Below are 21146 nucleotides of genomic sequence, written 5' to 3' on the forward strand. Positions count from 1 at the left end.
GGGTCGGCTCTTTGCAATCGAAAAAATCTCAATAAAATAGAACCCGATGGATTTTAATAAAAAATTATAAGTTTATCCTAGGGTTGACCCTGGGGGTCGACTCATGGCAAAAAAAAATTAAAAAAATGATGGAAAACTTTTGAAAAAGCTTGAAACTTGAAGGAAGGGTATCTATTTGAGAGATTAATTATATGAAGGATAGTTTTGAGCTTTTAAGGAAGGAGAGATGTGAATTTAGCTCAAAAATAAATTGATTCAATAAATTTTTGATAAATTAAACTTGGAATCAGAAAGATACTCAAGCTGAAGGATCAAGGATTCCTAATTCTCTCCTAATTTCACAAAATCTATCTTCACTTAAGGCCTTGGTAAAGATGTCAGTCAATTATTTTTCAGTACATACATAATCAAGAATTATATCTTTATTTTGGACATGTTCTCTTATGAAATGATGTCTGATTTTAATATGCTTTGATCTAGAGTGCTGAATTAGATTTTTAGTTAGATTAATATCACTAGTGTTATCACATCTTATGGGAGGTTTATTGAGTTTGATGCCAAAGTTCTCAAGTTGTTGCTTAATCTACAAGATTTGAGCACAGCAACTTCCGACTGCAATGTATTCGACCTCGGCCATAGACAGTGCCACCAAATTTTATTTCTTGCTAAATCAAGAGATTAAGTTAACTCCTAAAAATTGGCAAGTTTCACTAGTACTTTTTCTATCTAATTTACATCCAGCAAAATCGACATCTGAATATCCTATTAAGTTAATTGATGAGTCCTTAGAATACCATAATCCTAGAGTTTATGTACCTTTTAAATATTTAAAAAAAAGTTTAACTGTATTTAAATGTGATTCTTTTGGATTTGATTGAAAGCATACACATAAACAAACACTAAACATAATATCTGGTCTACTAGCAGTTAAATACAATAAAGAATCAATCATGCCTCTATAAAGTTTTGAGTCTACATTTTTATCTCCTTCATCTTTATTAAGCTTACATGATGGGCTCATGGGTGTACCAATTACTTTGCAGCTCTTCATTCCAAATCTTTTGAGTAGTTCTCTTGTGTACTTGCTTTGGATGATGGAGATCCCTTCCTTTGTTTGTTTGATTTGAAGTCCGAGGAAGAATATAAGTTCTCCCATCATGCTCATCTCAAACTCCCCCTGCATGAGCTTAGCAAAATCTTGACAAAGAGTTTCATTAGTAGACCCAAATATAATATCATCAATGTATATTTGTACAAGTAAGATATCATCATGATTTCTTTTATTGAAAAAAGTTGTATCTATATTTTTTTTTAAAAAATCATTATTAAGCAAGAATTTACTTAACCTTTTATACCAAGCCCTAGGTGCTTGTTTTAAACCATATAATACTTTGTTTAATTTGAAAACATGATTAGAAAAAGCATGATTTTCAAAATCGGGGGGTTGTTCTATATATACTTTTTCAGCAATATAACCATTTAGAAAAGCACTTTTGACATCTATTTGGAGTAACTTAAAATTCATAAAGCATGCATTTGCAAGTAAAAGTCTAATTACTTCTAATCTAGCAACAGGTGCCAAGGTCTTATCAAAATCAATTCTCTCTTCTTGATTATAATCCTTTGTAACTAATCTAGCTTTATTCCTAATTATATTTTCATGTTCATCCAATTTATTCCTATATACCCATTTGATGCCAATTACTGGATAATTTATAGGTCTTGATACTAAAGTCCATACATTATTTATTTTAAATTGATTAAGTTTTTTTTGAATTGCATTGATCCAATTATAGTCTTTTTCAGCTTCATCTATGGTTTTAGGTTCAAAATGAGAAACATATGCAAAATGATTGTATGCATCTCTAAGTGAAGAACGAGTTCTTACTCCATATATAGGATCATCAATGATTAATTCTTTGGGGTGATTGTGATCATACCTCCATTCTTTGGATAGATCATTTGTATCTTGAGGTTGTTCTTGTTGTTCTTCACCTTCATCCTCTTGTTTGTTTTCATATTCTTCTTCATTTTGGATTGTTGAGTCTTTTAGGGTGAGCTCCTTCATCTCTTCTATAAGAAGATCTATATCATCAATATCTTCACTCTTCCTTGAGGGAAGATCATAAATCTCATCAAAAATAATATATATTGACTCCTCTACTACTAAAGTTCTTTTGTTGAAAACTCTAAAAGCTTTGCTAGAAGAGGAGTAACCAAGAAAAATAGTTTCATCGAATTTTACATCAAAATTTTCTAGTCTCTCTTTACCATTGTTCAAAATAAAACATCAGCAATCAAAAATATGAAAAAATACAATGTTTAATTTTCTTCCTCTCCAAAGCTCATAAGATATTTTTTTTAAAATTGATTTAATTAAAGCACGGTTTAAAATGTAGCATGCCATGTTAATTGCTTCTATCCAAAAGTATTTTGAGAGATTGCTTTCACATAGTATGGTACGGACCATTTCTTCAAGGGTTCTATTTTTTTTTCTACTATTCCATTTTGTTGGGGTGTCCTAGATACTGAAAAATTATGGTCAATGCCTTTTTCATCACAAAACTTTTCAAAATTTTGATTTTCAAATTTGGTTCCATGATCACTTCGAATATTTGGAATTGAAAATTTTTTTTCATTAGTAACTCTTCGATAAAATTTTGAGAACACATGAAAAGTTTCATCCTTATGTGCCAAAAAGAAAATCCATGTAAAACAAGAAAAATCATCAATAATTATAAAGCCATAACTTTTTCTACCTAAACTAGTAGTTCTAGTGGGTCCAAATAAATCCATGTGCAATAATTCTAATGGCCTAAAAGTTGAAACAATATTTTTAGATTTGAATAAGATTTTTGTTTGTTTGCCCAGCTGGCATGCATCACAAATTCTATCCTTTTCAAAATTTAATTTAGGTAAACCGGTAATCAATTCTTTTTTAATAAGTTTTGAAAGTGAATGCATGCTAATATGTGCAAGCCTACAGTGCCAAAGCCAACTAGTCTCATTAATTTTGAAATTCAAGGCTACTAGACATTGCATGTTTATCTTAGAAAGATTATTCAAATCTATCATATAAATATTACCATGTCTATGCCCAACAAATTTAATGCCTTCATCATTGGGACTAGTTACTATGCATAATGAAGATTCAAAAATAACTTTGTATCTTTTGTCACAAAATTGACTAATGCTTAATAGATTATATTTCAAACCATCTACTAATAAAATATTTTTAATATACTTGAAGGGAGTGATACCAATGTTACCTATACCGATGATCTTTTCTTTGTCATTATCTCCAAAGGTGACTATCCCTCTATCTTTTGCATCAAGTGTGATGAATTGAGATTCATCACGGGTCATGTGTCTTGAGCACCCACTATCAAGATATCATTTTCGATTTGTTTCTTGGGATGCAAGACATACCTGTATATAAAAATCAAATTTTGACTTCAAGTACCCAAATTTTCTTAGATCCTTTTTGGTTAGTCACAATGATTCTTTTTGGAACCCATATTGTCTTCACATTAGAATTTTCATATTTGCTAGAAAAATATGTATAGGATTTGTGTCCTTCTTTACCACATTTAAAGCAAATAATATTTAAAAACTTGTTACTTGATGAGTTCACATAGATATTTTTTAGAAAATTTTATTTTTTTAAAGGGTTGTAGTCAAGATCGACTTTATTATAAACGGTCTTTTGATTATCAAGTATTATTTGAAGTTTATTTGAACTTAGAGTGAACTTTTCTACTATAGATTTTAACTTAGCAATTTTATTTTTTAAGTTTTGATTTTTTTGTGTCAAGATCAATTTTTCATTTGAAATAATATCATTTCTTTTAGTAAACATTGATTCTTTGATTTTAATTCTTTGTTCTATTCTCCTAACTTTTTTAGATCATCAACTAGATCATAAAATATTTTTTGAAGTTCTTCAAAAGTAAAGTCATTAGAAATTTCAATATTTACCTCATTTTCATGTGCCATAAGGCATAAGTTGGCTTGTTCGTAAGACTCTTCTTCTTCGGAGCTTGACTCATCACTATCACAACATATAGCCATCATAGCCTTTTTCTTGTACTTTTTGGGGCCCTTCTATTTTGTAGACATTCGAATCTAAACTGCCCTGACTTCTTACATTCATAATAAATAGGAGGCTGCTCCTTATCCTTCTCCTTGCTATGCTCCTCTTTTGTAGGTGGCCTCTTCTTCATCCCTTATTTTCTTTTCTTTAAGAATCTTTTAAACTTCCTAATGATGAGGGCCATTTCTTCATCTTGCTCTTCATTTTCTGTTTCTTCGGATTCTTCATCAAGTTGAGTAGTAGACTTGAGGGCGATTGTCCTCTTCTTCTTGACATCTTCTTCTTGATATTGTTTCATGCTTAGCTCGTATGTCATTAGCGATCTTAGAAGCTCCTCCAAGGGTAAAATATTTAGATCTTTGGCTTCTTGGATTGCGATCACTTTGGCCTCCCACGTCCTTGGTAAAGACCTAAGAATCTTTCTCACAAGATCACTATTAGAGTAAGACTTATCAAGACTTTTTAGACCATTAATAATATCTATAAAATGAGTAAATATTTCAGTTATTAATTTTTCATGCTCTATTTTAAAGAGTTCATATTTGTGCAAAAGCATGTTAATTTTTTATTTCTTAACTTGATTAGTGCTTTCATGCGTTACTTCTAATCTATCCCATATTTTTTTAGCCGACATGCATGTTGAAATACGATTAAATTTATTAGTATCTAAAGCACAATATAAAACATTCATGGTTTTGGCATTGAGTTGAGCCATTTTCTTGTCAACCTCATCCCATTCTCTTTCGAGTTTGATCGATTCTACACCATCAATTATCTTAGTGGGTGTGTGTGGTTCATTAACTATGATACTCTACATATCATAGTTAAGTGCTTGGATAAAAATTTTCATCCGAGCTTTTCAATAGGTGTAGTTTGACCCATTAAAAAGTGGAGGTCGGTTTATAGACTGTCCCTCGACTAGTGAAGCACCAACTTGAGTTGCCATAGATCTTTGGCTCTTTGATGGTTAAATCAAAAAAAAAGCTAGAGCACCAAGCTCTGATACCACTTATTGTCCAGCTATGTAACCCAAGAGGGGGGGTGAATTGGGTTTTTGAAATTTTAAAGTTAATTTAGAACCACAAGGATTAAGTAATATAAAGCAAGTTATATGTAATGAGTGATTTAAACAAGGGTAGCAATAAGATGCAAGAATGCAAGAAAGTAAATAAATTTAGGAAGAGAGCAAGTAAGCACACCACAAACAATCAAGATTTATAGTGGTTCGGTGCCAACCTTGCACCTATATCCACTCTCCAAGCTCTTACTTGAGAATTCAAATCCACTAAATCGTATTCAACAAGAATACAACGTCGGTACCTCTAACTCTAGCTATCTCAAGCTAGAATACTTATTTTTTGGGTACAAGCCAACTCAATACAATCTGATTCAAGATTCGAAATAATTTTTCCAAGTTTTGAAATCTTTCCAAAACTAAAGATCAAGACAAAACAAAGTATATGAGTTAATCACATGAAAATACAAATTTACCTCCTTTAATGTGCAAATAAAACTTTAAATATACTTTACACAATACGAAGGAAGCTTCTCTGATTTTTCTCAAAGTGGTTGAAGACTTGAATGAGCTTTTGAGGGGTTGGTGAACTTAAATTGAAAGCTTCTTTTGCTTGAAGAGGTCTTTTTGCTTAGGACTGAAATGAATGCTTGAATCTCTTACTTTTTTCTCCTTTTAGTGCCTTTATATCTTTAATGGATGCTAGAGATAAATCTGGGCTAAAAATAGAGCCGTTAGAGATTATTAAATGAATATTAAATACGGCCAAAATGAGCTGAAAACTAGCCGTTACAAAAATTTTCTATCACAGGGGTCGATTCATAGGGTCAATCTCTGTGGTACAGAACAGAAACTGACTATTCTCCAACTTTGACTTGCACAGTAATAGAGGTCGACTCATGGGGTTATCCCCTTTAGGTGTGCCAGCTAGAAATGGCATGCTGTTCAGCCCCTTTTGACAGGAGTCGACCCAAGGGGTCGATCCAATTCTTTAAACTTGAATTTCTCTCAACATATCCATCCAAAAAGTATGAAATTACCTCCAATAGATCATAAATCTTCTGTTCTTGCTCTTGAGGCTTTCAAATCAGAACTTGATAAAATTATGATTTTGCTCTTGAAATATAATAAATCTTTTTTCAAGTCAAAATCATTAGTAACCCCCTCAAATGTATTGTAATCATCAAAATCAATTCAAGGAGCAACAAGTTTGCATGGCATAAGGTTGACAGTGCTAGTCGGATAAAGTGTCTATGTAAAAGATATGTTAATTTGGTATATCATCATATAATACTTGTTGAGAAGCATCTACTACAATATGGTATGGATAAGAAGTATACTTGTTGGATATAGCATGGAGAGGGTGATCCAAATGAAGTGGTGCATGATGATGACGATACTGAAGATGATAGTGATGCTGGTGGACCTGTTGAACATAGTGGTATAGGAGAATTGTTAGATGATTTATATCAAGATGCTTGTTCAAATATACACATGAGTACTACTGCATCTAAAAGCAATTCTGATCATGAACATAATATCTAGCTTGAGGTAGAAGGGACTTTTGAACAGTTTGCAAAGCTTGTAAGGGATGCACGAGAGCCACTCTATCCAAATTATATAAAGTTTTTCAAGTTAGAGTTTTTGATAAAATTATTTCATATTAAAACTATGAATCGATGGAGTCAAAAGTCATTTAATCAAATTTTAATATTGATTAAAGCAGCTCTTTTCGATGGAGAGAGACTTTCGAAATCATATTCTGAAGAAAAAATATACATGTGAAAAATTGGACTGGGCTATATTCCTATACATGCCTGCAAAAATGACTATATATTATTTTATAAGGATAACAAACAAGTAACTAAATATCTGAAATGCGGTAAGCTTGGATACAAAACTGATAATAGGAAAGCAAAGAAGATACCTTAAAAGATTTATGATATTTTTCATTGATTCCAAGACTTCAAAGGTTATATATGTCCACAAAGACTGCTGAAGAAATGAGATGACATTATGAGCAGCAATTTTCGGAGGAGAATATACTTAGCCACCCGACTAACTCTTTAGTGTGGAAAGACTTTGATGCAAAGCATCTGCACTTTGCGAGTGACCCACGTAATATTCGACTTGGTCTAGTGACAGATAGATTTAATCTCTTTGGCAATCTGAGTACCTCTTACAGTATGTGGCCTGTGATGCTAGTTGTATATAATGTGTCACCTTGAAAGTGCATGAAAGAATCATTTATTTTTATGTCATTGTTGATTCTGGATCTGAAAGCATCAGGTAATGAAATTGATGTATATCTATGACCTTTAATCGATGATATGAAGGAGCTATGAAAAAATAGGGTACAGACATATGATTCTATGAGTCAAAGTAATTTTTAGTTGCATACTTTGATTCTATGTATCATAAATAATTTTTTTGCATATGAAAACTTATCTGGATGGAGCACCAAAGGATATCTTGCATGTCTAATATGCAATAGGGATGCATCCTCCTTACATTTAAAACACAGACAGAAAATATGTTTCATGGGTCATCGGTAGTTTCTTCCTGCTAATCATTCTTAGAGGATCCGTTATAACTAATATTTTGATGGTAAGTTCGACCGGCATCCACCACCTAAGGAGTTAAGTGAAGCAAAAATTTTAGAACAACTTGAAGTTATTGAAAATATTCAATTTAAAAAAATATCGGGTACTCGCAAGCAGAAGTGTACTGAAGCTGAGCTGAATTGGATGAAGCGAAGCATCTTTTTCAAACTACCATATTGGAAGCAACTACTACTTCATCATAATCTAGATGTAATGCATATTGAAAAGAATATTTATGATAATATCATCGGTATTGTATTGAACATCATAGGAAAAATAAAAGATGGTATAAAAGCTCATCTTGATTTGCAAGAAATAGAAATCTGACTAGAGTTGCATTTAGTTTATTGAGGTGAGAGATTTTTTATGTCACCTGCATGTTATTCGCTGTTTGGTGAGGAAAAAAAAATTTTTGTGGATGGTTCAAAATGATAAAGTTTTCTGATGCATATGCTTCAAACGTATCGCGGTGTGTTGGAAATAACGACGGTAATATCTCTGGCATGAAAAGTCATGACTCCCATGTGATGATGCAACATTTGCTTCCTGTGGTCATGCATGGCTATTTGGGTGGTGATGTTCCAACTACATTGATTGAGCTAAGAGTGTTCTTTGGAGAACTATATTGCTAAAAATTGAAGATTAACTTACTTGAGAGATTAGAGAAGGATATCGTACTTATTCTTTATAAGTTAAAAAAAATATTTTCATCATTATTTTTTGATGTTATGGTGCATCTGGTTGTTCATCTTCCAAAGAAGCTCACTTGACCAGATCGGTATATTATCGATGGATGTATCCTATTGAAAGGTAAAGAAATTATACATACTTTATCATATCAATTATAAGATATAAATATATTTTTAAAATTTAAATTTATTTTTATTTATAGATTTTTGTGCACCTTAAAAAAATATGTGCGCAATAAAGCAAGGCCTGAAGGGTCTATTGTGCATAATAAAGCAAGGCCTAAAGGGTCTATAGCGGAAGAATATGTAGCTACTGAGTGTGTCACATTCTGCTCGATTTATCTTGACGATATCGAAATAAGATTCAATCATACAGATCGTAATGCAGATCGTGAATGGGGTGACAATGAACCGACGTTGTCTATATTTAAACAAATGGTTCGACCTATTAATGTAAGGAGATATGAATTTATGAACGTGAACGAGCTATCCAAGACACACTTTTACATTCTGAATAATTGTGAAGAAATTGAAGATTTTATTAAGTACCATCTTATCATACTATTTAATGTTTAAAAAAATTTTTCATATCGATGTAAAATTAAAAATCTTAATTTTTTATAGTGAGCACAAGAGTATACTATATAGAGAGAATAATACGGATGTCGATAATCGACATAGGAGAGAATTTGCAAAATAATTTGGTGATCTTGTAAGTTACATCAGTTATACATTATTTATTTACTTATAAATAATACTATTTGAACCAACATAATTTTTTATCTTATGATGTAGATGAAACATAAGTATTTCAATAAAAAAGTGGGTGCGATCAATGAGTTGCATGATTTAGCATGTGATCCTGATCGAAGGGTTAATCACTATGCATCCTATATCATTGGAGGAATGAGATTTTATATAAGGGAGCTTGAGATACAACGATGGATCCAGAATAGTGGGATTGCTACAATAGGATATGAAGGAGAAGAAGAGATTGATTATTATGGTGTACTGGTAGATATCATAGAACTAAAGTATGGGTTCAGTAATTCTATATTTTTATTTCAGTGTAAATGATGGGATATTAGTAATAAAAAGATCAGTATTCATATTGATTCATAATTTATCAGTGTAAATTTTGCACGAACATGGTACCAAAATGAGCCGTATATATTAGCAACTCAAGCGAAACAAGTAATATATTTGAAGGATCTAAAGTATCGAAGTAATTGGCATGTTGTACAAAAAATAATACCTAGAGGCATATATGACATACCAACCCAATTAGAGATGGATGAAAATTTAGATTTACATGAAGAGGAAGCTTTTCAACAAGAAGAACAAACATTAGCCAAGCTTTTGGTTAATGAAGAACTTGTAACGGCACCTTTGAATAGGACTGATCTGTCGTCCAACGAAGTTGAAGTTGATTTTGTATTTAATATTGATGAGTCAGAGAGCGATGATCAGTTCATAAATGATGATGAGATAGAAGACGACACATATATTGATTATTATGATTCAGAGGAGGATCTACACATCGAGAAAAATACGAATATTAATGAGTAGATCTATATTCTTTGTTTAATCTTGTCTTATAATAATAGTATGCGATATAATTGTATTCATTAGAATATTATTTAATTTTTATTATTATTATTCAACATTATATTTATTTATATCTTAATTATTGTAGATATGACATCAGGAGACAGACGATGACGTTCGCATTCAGTCTACCTCGGAGGTTGAGGCACCTTCATCGATCTCCGTTGCCACATCGACTCCACTATCAAAGGGTTCCAGTGAGGTGGGTCCCAGTGAGGTGGGTCCTAGTGGTATTATTATATTTTTTATATAATAAATTTTAATTCTTTTATTTGGATCATACTAATAATTTATTTATTATTATTTCAAGCCAGTCTTCATTGGTAGTGAGGCGAGGGCGAAGTCCATCGAAGAACCTCACTCTAGAGTGTTGGAGACATGAGCACCCAAGACAGCATCTTCGGATCGAGATACCAACCGGCTACACCAGACCCATTAGGGGATGGTGCGAGCCATGGCATACTGAGCTAGGCACCATATGTCGTAGTTATGCCCCCGTGATGTTCTTCGATTGGCGTCACGTTCTATCGACTTAGAGAGAGATTTTTTACACCCACTTACAGGTAAAATAAATTATATTATAAATATTTAATTTGTATAGTATTCTTCTAATATTTGTTATTGGCAGGGTGTATTCGACATCATTGATTTTGAGAAAGATCGTGTGAGGTGAGCCGTCGACACTCATCCATCCTTATATTTCAAAGATTATCATCATCACATGTATCAGCATTGATACCAGGTGATGTAAGATCATGGGGAGGAGGTAATACAACAGCAGCCCTATGACAGCATCACCAAGGATGATTCGACTGCCATATGCTGACAGTACGAGGATCCGACATATCAGGTTACATATTTAATTTTTTTTTAAAATTTAATGATTGAATCATTTATTCTTAAATTAAATTTATTATCTACTAATTTGACTAATAATTTTACAGAGTCGATGCACCCAGAATGCAGTGAATCGGGTGAGACAAATCGTGCCGCATTGTGGGGGTTCGAGATCGTTCGCTCGTCACATGGAGCACATGGTAGATAATTTTTAATTTTTAATTAGCATATAATTTTTTAGTTATTTAAAATTCTTTTAATTAATTCTCAAATTGCAGAGAGATGCTGAGAGTGGCCAGCTTCTTGGTAGGATCGATATCTATCAGTGGATCCACCAGCGACGGTCGGGGGAGTGGACGATGGGGAGCCAAGAGCTCTTTATAAATTTTTTCAATTATTTTTTCATTCATAGTCTAATTTTTATTAAAAAATTAAAATAACTCTAATTTTAATTTTCAAGATCGTATGACAGACATGAGATCCCAACCTACCCCTAAGTGCTCAACCGCATCCACAGATGATGAGATCTGTGATCAGGTACTCGGTATGAGATCCTATTATGTTAGGGGTCTAGGATATGGGATCACTGCTCCCTCATCCTCACACTCATCTAGGGCTGACATCCATTCTACGTACAAGGCTCGGTTAATGGAGGTATAGAGGCAGATTGCCAAGGATTGACAGCAGACTGTCATAGATCGACAGCAGGCTGAGCATCGAGCTCAGGAGTTAGCTGCACGCGTCGATGAGTATCAACAGCTTTAGATCCAGATGATGGAGCGGATGGTGTAGATAGAGCAGATGATACAACTGATGAGGCAACAGCAGGCCAGTCCGAGCTCTATCAAACACTTTTTGTCCCCAGCTCATTCTATAGATGATGAATTTAATGTCTTATTGATGTATTTTTTTTATTTTAAATCTCTTATAATTTTAATTTAATATAATAAAATAATAAAATTTATTTATCATTTTATTATATAAATTTTTTATTTTTATTTTTTAATTTATAAAAATATTATATATATAAATTAAAAATATATATTCATAATTTTTTTAAAAAAAATATGACTAAATTATTAGTGATAGAATTATTCACGATAAATGATTCATCATCAAAAATATTTTACTAACATAATTTAATTTTTAAAAAAAATATATAATTAATAGTGATGGAAAATTTTTCATCTCAAATAGTTATTAGCGACGTAAATATTCATCATAAATTGAATCATTTACGATGTAATTTTTCATCGCTAATATTATTCAATTTTATTTTTTAAAATTTTTTTATTAAATTAATAGTAATAAAAAAATTTTATTACAAAAAATATTTTTTACGTTGTAAACTTTTAGTCGCTAAAATTTTGAAATTAATAACGATGAAAATATTTTCATCACTATTAATTTTTTATTTATTAGCAATGATATTATTCATCATAAATATATTTTTTTATGATTAAATTTTTTCATCTTTTATTTTTAACGATAAAAAATATTCATCATAAATATCTTTTATTAGTGATAAAAATTTTTTTCATCATAAAATATTATCAACGATGCTATTATTGGTGATAAAATATTAGCGATAAAAATTACGTCGCTAATATATATTAGCGATAAAAATTAGTTATTAGTGATGAAAATTTTTCATCATTAATAACCTATTTTGTTGTAGTGTGAGCTAGTTATGGTGATAACTAGATCATAACCTCCTATTAAGGTGAATGATAATGGATCCATTATTGCTGATTGATATTGTAGGCACCATCCATCTAGTATTTCTCTGAATGATGGGATTATTATTCATCATATGATAACTCTATTATACTATTTGATGAATGGTTGGATTAGCTGAGCCATACTCAGACCTAATTATTCATTAGTTAGAATCACTGGATAGATTTATGTTAATGGTTGGACCTAACCAAGACTTTTAGTGGAGGCCCATCACCTACTGAAACAAAATCTGAGGTAAAACTAATTACTAAAAATTATTTAGAGAAATAATTGATTGAGAACCTACCCATAGATGCATATGGATTGGCCAAGCCATACTCGGACCTATATGCAATCTGTGTAGATTTTAGTATCCGCTAAGAAATTAAGGTAATTTTTCGAATTGAAAGTAGAGGCTACCAATTCATATAAAATAGTGGGAGAACCTTTTGACTAAAGTTCATGTCTTTAGGCTTGATTAATTCATATACTAATTAGGTCTGTATTTCTCTTTCTTTTCAAAAATGACTAGTAATTTATCGCTCTACTCACTGTTTGACGGTGATGAGCTTATTGGATCCAATTTTGATAGCCAGTATCGAAAGTTGAATAATAGTCTTGAGCCAAATCTAGCTAAAAAATTTAGGGCTGAATCAAGTCAAGCAGACTATGATCCAAATAGGCTAAAGAGAAACGAGCAATGAGTTGCTAATCAAGGTGCTTATGTTGCCCAGCTATGCAACCTAAGAGGGGGGGTGAATTGGGTTTCTAAAAATTTTAAGCTTAACTAATGACTTATAAAAATATTTGTCAATAGCAAAATGAATGAGGAGAAAAACCTTAGTTCAAGATTAATTGCCTAAAGCAAGAGAGCAAGGAAATAATGAAGAGTTAAAGAGAAGCAATTATGCACACCACAAACACAATGATTTATAGTGGTTCGGTGCCAACCTTGCACCTACATCTACTCCCCAAGCTCCTACTTCAGAATTTCAATCCACTATACTTGTATTCAATCCGAATACAAACGTCGGAAACTCCGACACTAGCTATCCCAAGCTAGTCCACTTGTTTCTCGGGTACAAGCCAACCCAATACACTCCGATTCTAGGTTCGGATCAACCTTTCCTTGTTTTGGAACCCCTCCAAAATAAAAACAATCACTCAAAATGAGTAAAATAATTTATAGCACAAATAAGTACAAGAAAAGCCCCTTTAATGAGCAAATATAACTTTAAATACACTTTACTCAAGAGAAGAAGCCCCTTTTTGGATTTCCTCAAAGTGGATGGAGAATTGATTGAGCGCTTGAGGAGTTGGTGAGCTTGGATTGATGGCTTCTTGGAAGCTTTAAATGAGCTCTTGATTAGGGCTGAAAAGTTGGCTTGAGAAACCCTTTCTCTTTTGAATGCACTTGAATGCTCTCTTGAATGCTCTTCTTTTTCTTTTTAATCTCTTGCACTCTCTCTTTCTTCTTGTTGTTTGTTTCCCACCTTTGAATCTTTTTATAGCTTTAAGAAATAGAGAAAAATATTCTAGGCTGAAAAAGAGCCGTTAGACCACATTAAATGAGCATTAAAAGTACTTAAAACGGGTTAAAAACTAGCCGTTGTGGAAAAATCCCGTCGCAGGGGTCGACTCATGCCTCAGGGGTCGACTCATGAGTCGACCTCTGTTGAAGCAACCAGAAAATAGGTTTCTGCAACTTTTGGCCTAAGACAGCAGAAGTCGACTCATGAGTCGACTCATGCCTTGAGGGTCGACTCATGAGTCGACTCACAGGCCGTGCCAAGCCAAAAATTCAGCGTGCCAAACTGCTCATTGTGCCATGAGCTGACTCATGAGTCGACTCATGGATTTCAAACATGCATAACTTCAAAAATACAAGTCCAAAAACAATGAAATTTTCGTCAATAGAACACAAATCTTTTGTTCTACCAAACGATACTATTAAATCAGGGTTTTGGTAAAATTATGATTTTATCCCTGAAGAGCACAAAGATTTTTTCAAATAAAAAATATTGGTACCCCTTCAATCTGCTTTGTAATCATCAAAATCAATCTAGGAGCAACAATCTCCCCCTTTTTGATGATGACAAAATACTTGAACAAAAGCATTTATGTGAATCATGAATTTCAAAAGGATGCATTATAGGTGCATATGCTTGAAAAGAATATTGATTCTTTTGGCATGTGATACAAATGATCATATACAAAAATAGTTTGCCCATTTGCTTAAAGATTTGAAAATTTGCTCATTGGATTATGTAATTTCGGTGTTAGAGCAAAAAATTTATTTTTGTTATCAGAGCAAGCTGTATCTTGAAAATTTGCTCATTCTCATTTGATTATTTAGTTTTAGTATTAGAGCAAAAATAATTAAGTGTGCCAATGCATGTCTAAGAGTTAATTTGTAAAGTATATTAGAGCATGTTAAATTTAAGATGGATCAGAGCAAGTAAGAATTTTAAAGCATATCAGAGCATATTTAAAGTAGTAATTTTAAAGGTTGCTCATTTGCATTGTACTTAGCAATTTACTCATTGTATTTTTAAGTCATGTAATAATTTTACTTTTGATATGTTTCTTTTTCTTTAATTTCTCATAATTTATAATTTTGCTTTTGATGGGTTTCTTTTTCTTTAATTTCTCATAATTTATAGTTTTGCTTTTGATGGGTTGCTTTTTCTTTAATTTCTCCCCCTTTTTGACATCATCAAACATTGTTAACTCCCCCTCTTTTTCTGAATATGTTTTCTCTTTAATGTTTCTTCAAACTACTAGTGCTTATCATTAATGTTTGCTCCCCCTTAATACAGCATTCATTAACAGCAATCATCAACAAAGAGAAGATATTTCAACAAGGAGAGGATATATATCCAAAAAGATGATTGACATCATTACAAAAAGTAGATATATAGGTAAAAGATGATTAAAACCATAATTGTTTCAATACAAATTTTATAACATAAAAGTCAACTAGCTAATGTCATTACATGGCCCCAAAATACAGATCTTAGAAAAAACAAGAGACTAACACCTAGGATCTAGTAAAGATCATGACTAGAAGGATCGGAGTCATCAGATATAGGGTGAGGAGATGATGGATCTCGACCAGAAGAACGTCCTCTACCCCGTCTGCCTCTGGCACGAGCAGGTGAGCGAGATGAACTAGGAGGCTGAGAACGCTGCGAGGCCAAGGACTGAACTGAAAGAGTGAGTCTGATGGAATCAAGAACGTTCAGTGCTCTGGAAACAGACTGAAGTAGAGCAGTGAACTGAGTAGATGCATGCTCACTCGAGCCTCTGATCTCTCTCCTCAATAACTCATAGCCACCCTCCAATGCACCTCTGAGCCTGCCAGCCTCTGCAGTAAGGTCTGTGACCTCAATAGTGGACTCCTGTGGCTGAGGATGGGCCAAAGCTAGGACTTGCCCCTGCAAGTCAAGAACTCTCCCAGTCAGTCTCCAAACAGTGTCCTCAAGCTGCTGAATCCGAATAGACTGATCTGAGATCAACTGAAACACAGTGGAGATATGGAGAGTCAAAGTCTGATCAGATGAAGTGGCCCCTGGTGTAAATGTAGTAGTGCTCCACTGTCTAGATAGTAAGGAAGCCACACGTTGTGATATCTGCTCGATCTGATCATCAGCCAATCTGAACTCTGAAGGAGGTACTCTGCTCTCTGGCTGATGTACTGGTGTGGGCCTCCTGGTGAACTCTGAAGGGCCAGCCTCTGGATCTGGAATAAACTGGATATCTGGTGATGCTGCCCTGAAGTCATGGATAGGAGATGAGGGACCTTCTTCTTCAGCTCTATCTTCTACTCTGTCCTCAGCTCTCTCGTCAGAACCCTTGATCCAACCACCATCAATTTTTGTAAATCCCATGCGGTGCAGAGTGTGTTGGTTGAAGGTGTCTACATGAGAAAGCTTAGTAGATGCCTCCCCCTCAAAGCTGACTCCAAACCTCCTAAAAACTCGAGTAAGGGCCATACCAAAAGGCAAATGTGCCTTGGATCTGTTCAGTGTCTCTCTCATGGCCTCAATCATTAGTGCAGGGAGGTTTAGGGGGGTTTGAGTGATAACATGAAACATAATACAAATATCTCTGCTAGAAAGTAGATCATGCCTACCACTCCTAGGGAAGAAGAGCTTCGTCACTAACTGATGTAAGATCCTCATCTCAATAGATAGAATTTTGGCTTCCAATTTATTCAAACTTCCTATGTAGGTTCCCCCTAAAATCACACTGATTCCCTCTTCCTTCACAGGGAGTCCATGTAAGAATAACCCTCACAGGGCAAATGAAGTATTTCTCCCAAAATGATAGGATCCAGACAAATATCAACTCCCTTAACTGTCGAAGTCACTGTTCCATTCTCATAATGCAGATTCTGATAAAATTCTCTAACTAGGTCTACAAAAGTGACTTCCTTAAGAGAGCAGTAGAAACTCCAACCCTGGTTTTTAATCTTTGTTCCAAAGGTGAAACCCTCTTTTTCAAAGAATCTAAAATCTACATTCTTTCCGGTTTCAACCTTCCTATCAGATAGAGGGATCTTACTGGGGCTAAGGGATGATTGAGAGGGACCTTGACCTGACACAGAAGCCGGAATGGGAGCAGTGGAGGACTGACCAGCTTGCCTTTTTCTGCGGACATTTTCTTCTAGCTCACGGACCGACTTTCTTCTCTGAGGGAGCTTCATCTTCGGAGCCATTCTCACCACAGCAGCAGGCAGAGAGACTTGGAGGATCAAGTGGATGAGTGGAAGAAGGGCTACAAAAGGATGGAGAGGGATTTTGGCGGAGAGAAGAGGCATTTTTGAGAAGAACGGTGGAGGCTAGGGCACGCTCCAACCGTTTCAATCAAAGGGGAAGGATGCGAAAATCTTTTTTCTCAGGTGGTGATTTGTGATGGAGAGGAGAAGGGAGAACAATCTTGAGCTAGATCCTTGGTTTTGGAGAGAATGAGGATGAGGATGTCGGTTCTTGGAAGGAGGAAGACGAAGAGATGAGTTGGCTCATGAACAGGCTTCCAATTAAAAAGAAAGAGCCCATGGGAATTTGGCAGTAATTACAAGTTTGCCAAGGGGTCGACCCTAGGGGGTCGACTCATGAAACTCAGAAATTCAGAAAAAATATGAATAAATTCTGAAAAAATTTAAAATTTTAGGAGAAAGAATTTTGCTCAGTGACAAGTTGTGAGAGTGATAATATTTAGCATTTAGAACCAAGAGAGATGATGAAAATTGAGCTCAAAGAATTTTTGACATCAAATCTTTGGAATTGGAAAAATATTTAGGCATATGGATCAAGAATTCCTAGATTTCTCCTAATTTCACAGAATCTGTCCTCACTAAGGGCCTTGTAAAGATATCAGCTAATTGATTTTCAGTGCAAATATATTCAAGAATTATATTTTTATTTTGAATATGTTCTCTTATAAAATGATGTCTAATTTCAATATGTTTGGACCTTGAGTGTTGAATTGGATTTTTAGATAGATTTATGGCACTTGTGTTGTCACATCTTATTGGTGTTTCATTAAGTTTGATTCTAAAGTCTTCGAGTTATTGCTTAATCCACAAGATTTGAGCACAACAACTTCCGGCTGTAATGTATTCGGCCTCAGCCGTAGACAGTGCTACCGAATTTTGTTTCTTGCTAAACCAGGAGATTAGGTTAACTCTAAGAAATTGACAAGTTCCACTTGTGCTTTTTCTATCTAATCTACATCCAGCAAAATCAACATCTGAATATCCTAATAAATCAATTAGTGAGTCCTTAGAGTACCATAACCCTAGAGTTTGAGTACCATTCAAGTATCTAAGGATTCTTTTAACCGCATTCAAATGAGATTCTTTAGGATTAGATTGATATCTAGCACACAAACAAACACTGAACATGATATCAGGCCTACTTGCAGTTAAATATAATAAAGAGCCAATCATACCTCTATAGTATTTTAAGTCTACATATTTACCTTCATCATCCTTGTCAAGCTTACATGAGGGGCTCATTGGTGTGCCAATTGGTTTGGAGTTCTCCATTCCAAATCTTTTGAGTAGTTCCTTGGTGTACTTGCTTTGGGTGATGGAGATTCCTTCTTTTGTTTGTTTGATTTGGAGTCCGAGGAAGAAGGTAAGTTCTCCCATCATGCTCATCTCGAACTCCCCCTGCATGAGCTTTGCAAAGTCTTGACAAAGAGATTCATTAGTAGACCCAAAAATTATGTCATCAACATAAATTTGTATTACTAACATATCATTTTGATTTCTTTTAATAAAGAGGGTTGTATCTACATTACCTCTTGAAAAATTATTATTTAGTAAAAATTTGCTTAGCCTATCATACCAAGCTCTAGGTGCTTGTTTTAATCCATATAAAGCTTTATTTAATTTAAAAACATGATTAGGAAAAGCATGATTTTCAAATCCAGGGGGTTGTTCTACATAGACTTCTTCAGCAATATATCCATTTAAAAATACACTTTTGACATCCATTTGAAATAATTTGAATTTCATAAAGCAAGCATATGCAAGTAGAAGTCTAATGGCTTCTAATCTAGCAACGGGTGCAAAGGTCTCATCAAAATCAATTCCTTCTTCTTGCTTATATCCTTTAGCAACCAATCTTGCTTTATTTCTAATTACATTACCATGTTCATCTAATTTGTTCCTAAAGATCCATTTTGTGCCAATTATTGAATAGTTTTTAGGTCTTGATACTAAAGTCCAAACATTATTGTTGCCCAGCTATGCAACCCAAGAGGGGGGGTGAATTGGGTTTCTAAAAATTTTAAGCCCAACAAATGACTTATGAAGAACAAAACAATGGCTTTAAATCAATATTAATTAACTAAAGCAGTATTGCAAGGATATAAATATGATAAAGCGATAAAGCACACCACAAACACAAGGATTTATAGTGGTTCGGTGCTAACCTTGCACCTACGTCCACTCCCCAAGATCCCACTTGGGAATTTTAATCCACTATCCTTTGTATTCAACCCGAATACAAAACGTCGGAAACTCCGACACTAGCTATCCCAAGCTAGAATACAGGACGTCGGAAACTCCGACCCTAGCTATCCCAAGCTAGAACACTTGTTTCCCGGGTACAAGCCAACCCACAACACTCCGATTTCAGGTTCGGATCAACCTTTCCTTGTTTTGGAAATCCTCCAAAAACAAGAGCAAAAACTCACAAAGAGTAAGAATATTTAGAGCACAGATGAATACAAAAACAGCTCCTTAAATGAGCAAATATAACAATAAAAGCTTTACTCAAATGAAGAACCCCTTTTTCAGATTTTCTCAAGATGAATGAACGGTTGAACGCTTGAGAAGAGGTTGATTGTTGATTGAAGATCTCTTGAAAGCTTTGAACGATCTCTAGATCAAGGTTGAAATGATAGGCGTGAAGAATTCTCTCCTTGAAAGATCTTCCTTTTCTCTTTCACAATCTCTCTGGTATATTGTGGATCCTCTCTCTTTTTCTCTATGGATATTTCGTTGATCTCAGGCTTTTTCTTGCAAATTTCGGATCCTCTCTTCTGTTCTTCCCTTTTTCCTCTCTTTTCTTCTCTACATTTGATTTCACGTTTGATCCGCTATTTAATCTGCAATTTCTTTCATCATTTAAAGCATTTTGTAGCATTAGAAGCAAGAGAAAACAATTTAGGCAGATAAAGAGCCGTTAGAGGATTTTTAGGAAGCATAAATGGCAATTAAAACGGGCAAAAAAATAGCCGTTGCTGACATTTCCCGTCGCAGGGGTCGACTCATGAGTCGACTCATGCTTCAGGAGTCGACTCATGAGTCGACTTCTGTTGCAACAGACCAGAAGATCTGATTTCTGAATTTTTCGGTTCAAATCAGCAGGGGTCGACTCATGAGTCGACTCATGCCTTGTGGGTCGACTCATGAGTCGACTCACAGGTCGTGCCAAGCCAAAAAATCCAGCGTGCCATGGGAATTTTTTTCGTGCCATTCAGCTCATAGTGCCATGAGTTGACTCATGAGTCGACTCATGCACTTCAAACCTTCATAACTTCAAAAATATTAGTCCAAACACAATGAAATTTTCACCAATAGATTTCAAATCATTTGTTCTACCAAATGGTACTATCAAATCAAGATTTTAGCAAAATTACGATTTTGCCCTTGAAGAGCATAAGGACTTTTTCAATTGTTTGTATCCCTTCAATCTGCTTTGTAATCATCAAAATCAATCTAGGAGCAACAATCTCCCCCTTTTTGATGATGACAAAACATATGAACAAAAATATTTATGTTAAAGCATTAATTTCAAAAGAATCCATTATGGGTGTATATGCTTGAAAAGAGTATGATTCTTTTGGCATGTAATATAAATGCAAAAATAGTTTGTCCATTTTCTTAAAGATTTGAAAAAGGTATTAGATCATTTTGAGTTCAAGATATTTCAGAGCAAGAGAAGATAAATAACTTTTTCTATGTATCAGAGCAAAAATAATTTTTACAATGATATCAGAAAAGATTTTATAATGTATCAGAGCAAGAAAATTTTTAATGTATCAGAGAAAATTTCATACAGTAT

The sequence above is a fragment of the Elaeis guineensis genome, chromosome 10 (genome assembly GCF_000442705.2).
Source record: "Elaeis guineensis isolate ETL-2024a chromosome 10, EG11, whole genome shotgun sequence".
Classification (NCBI taxonomy): Eukaryota; Viridiplantae; Streptophyta; class Magnoliopsida; order Arecales; family Arecaceae; genus Elaeis; species Elaeis guineensis.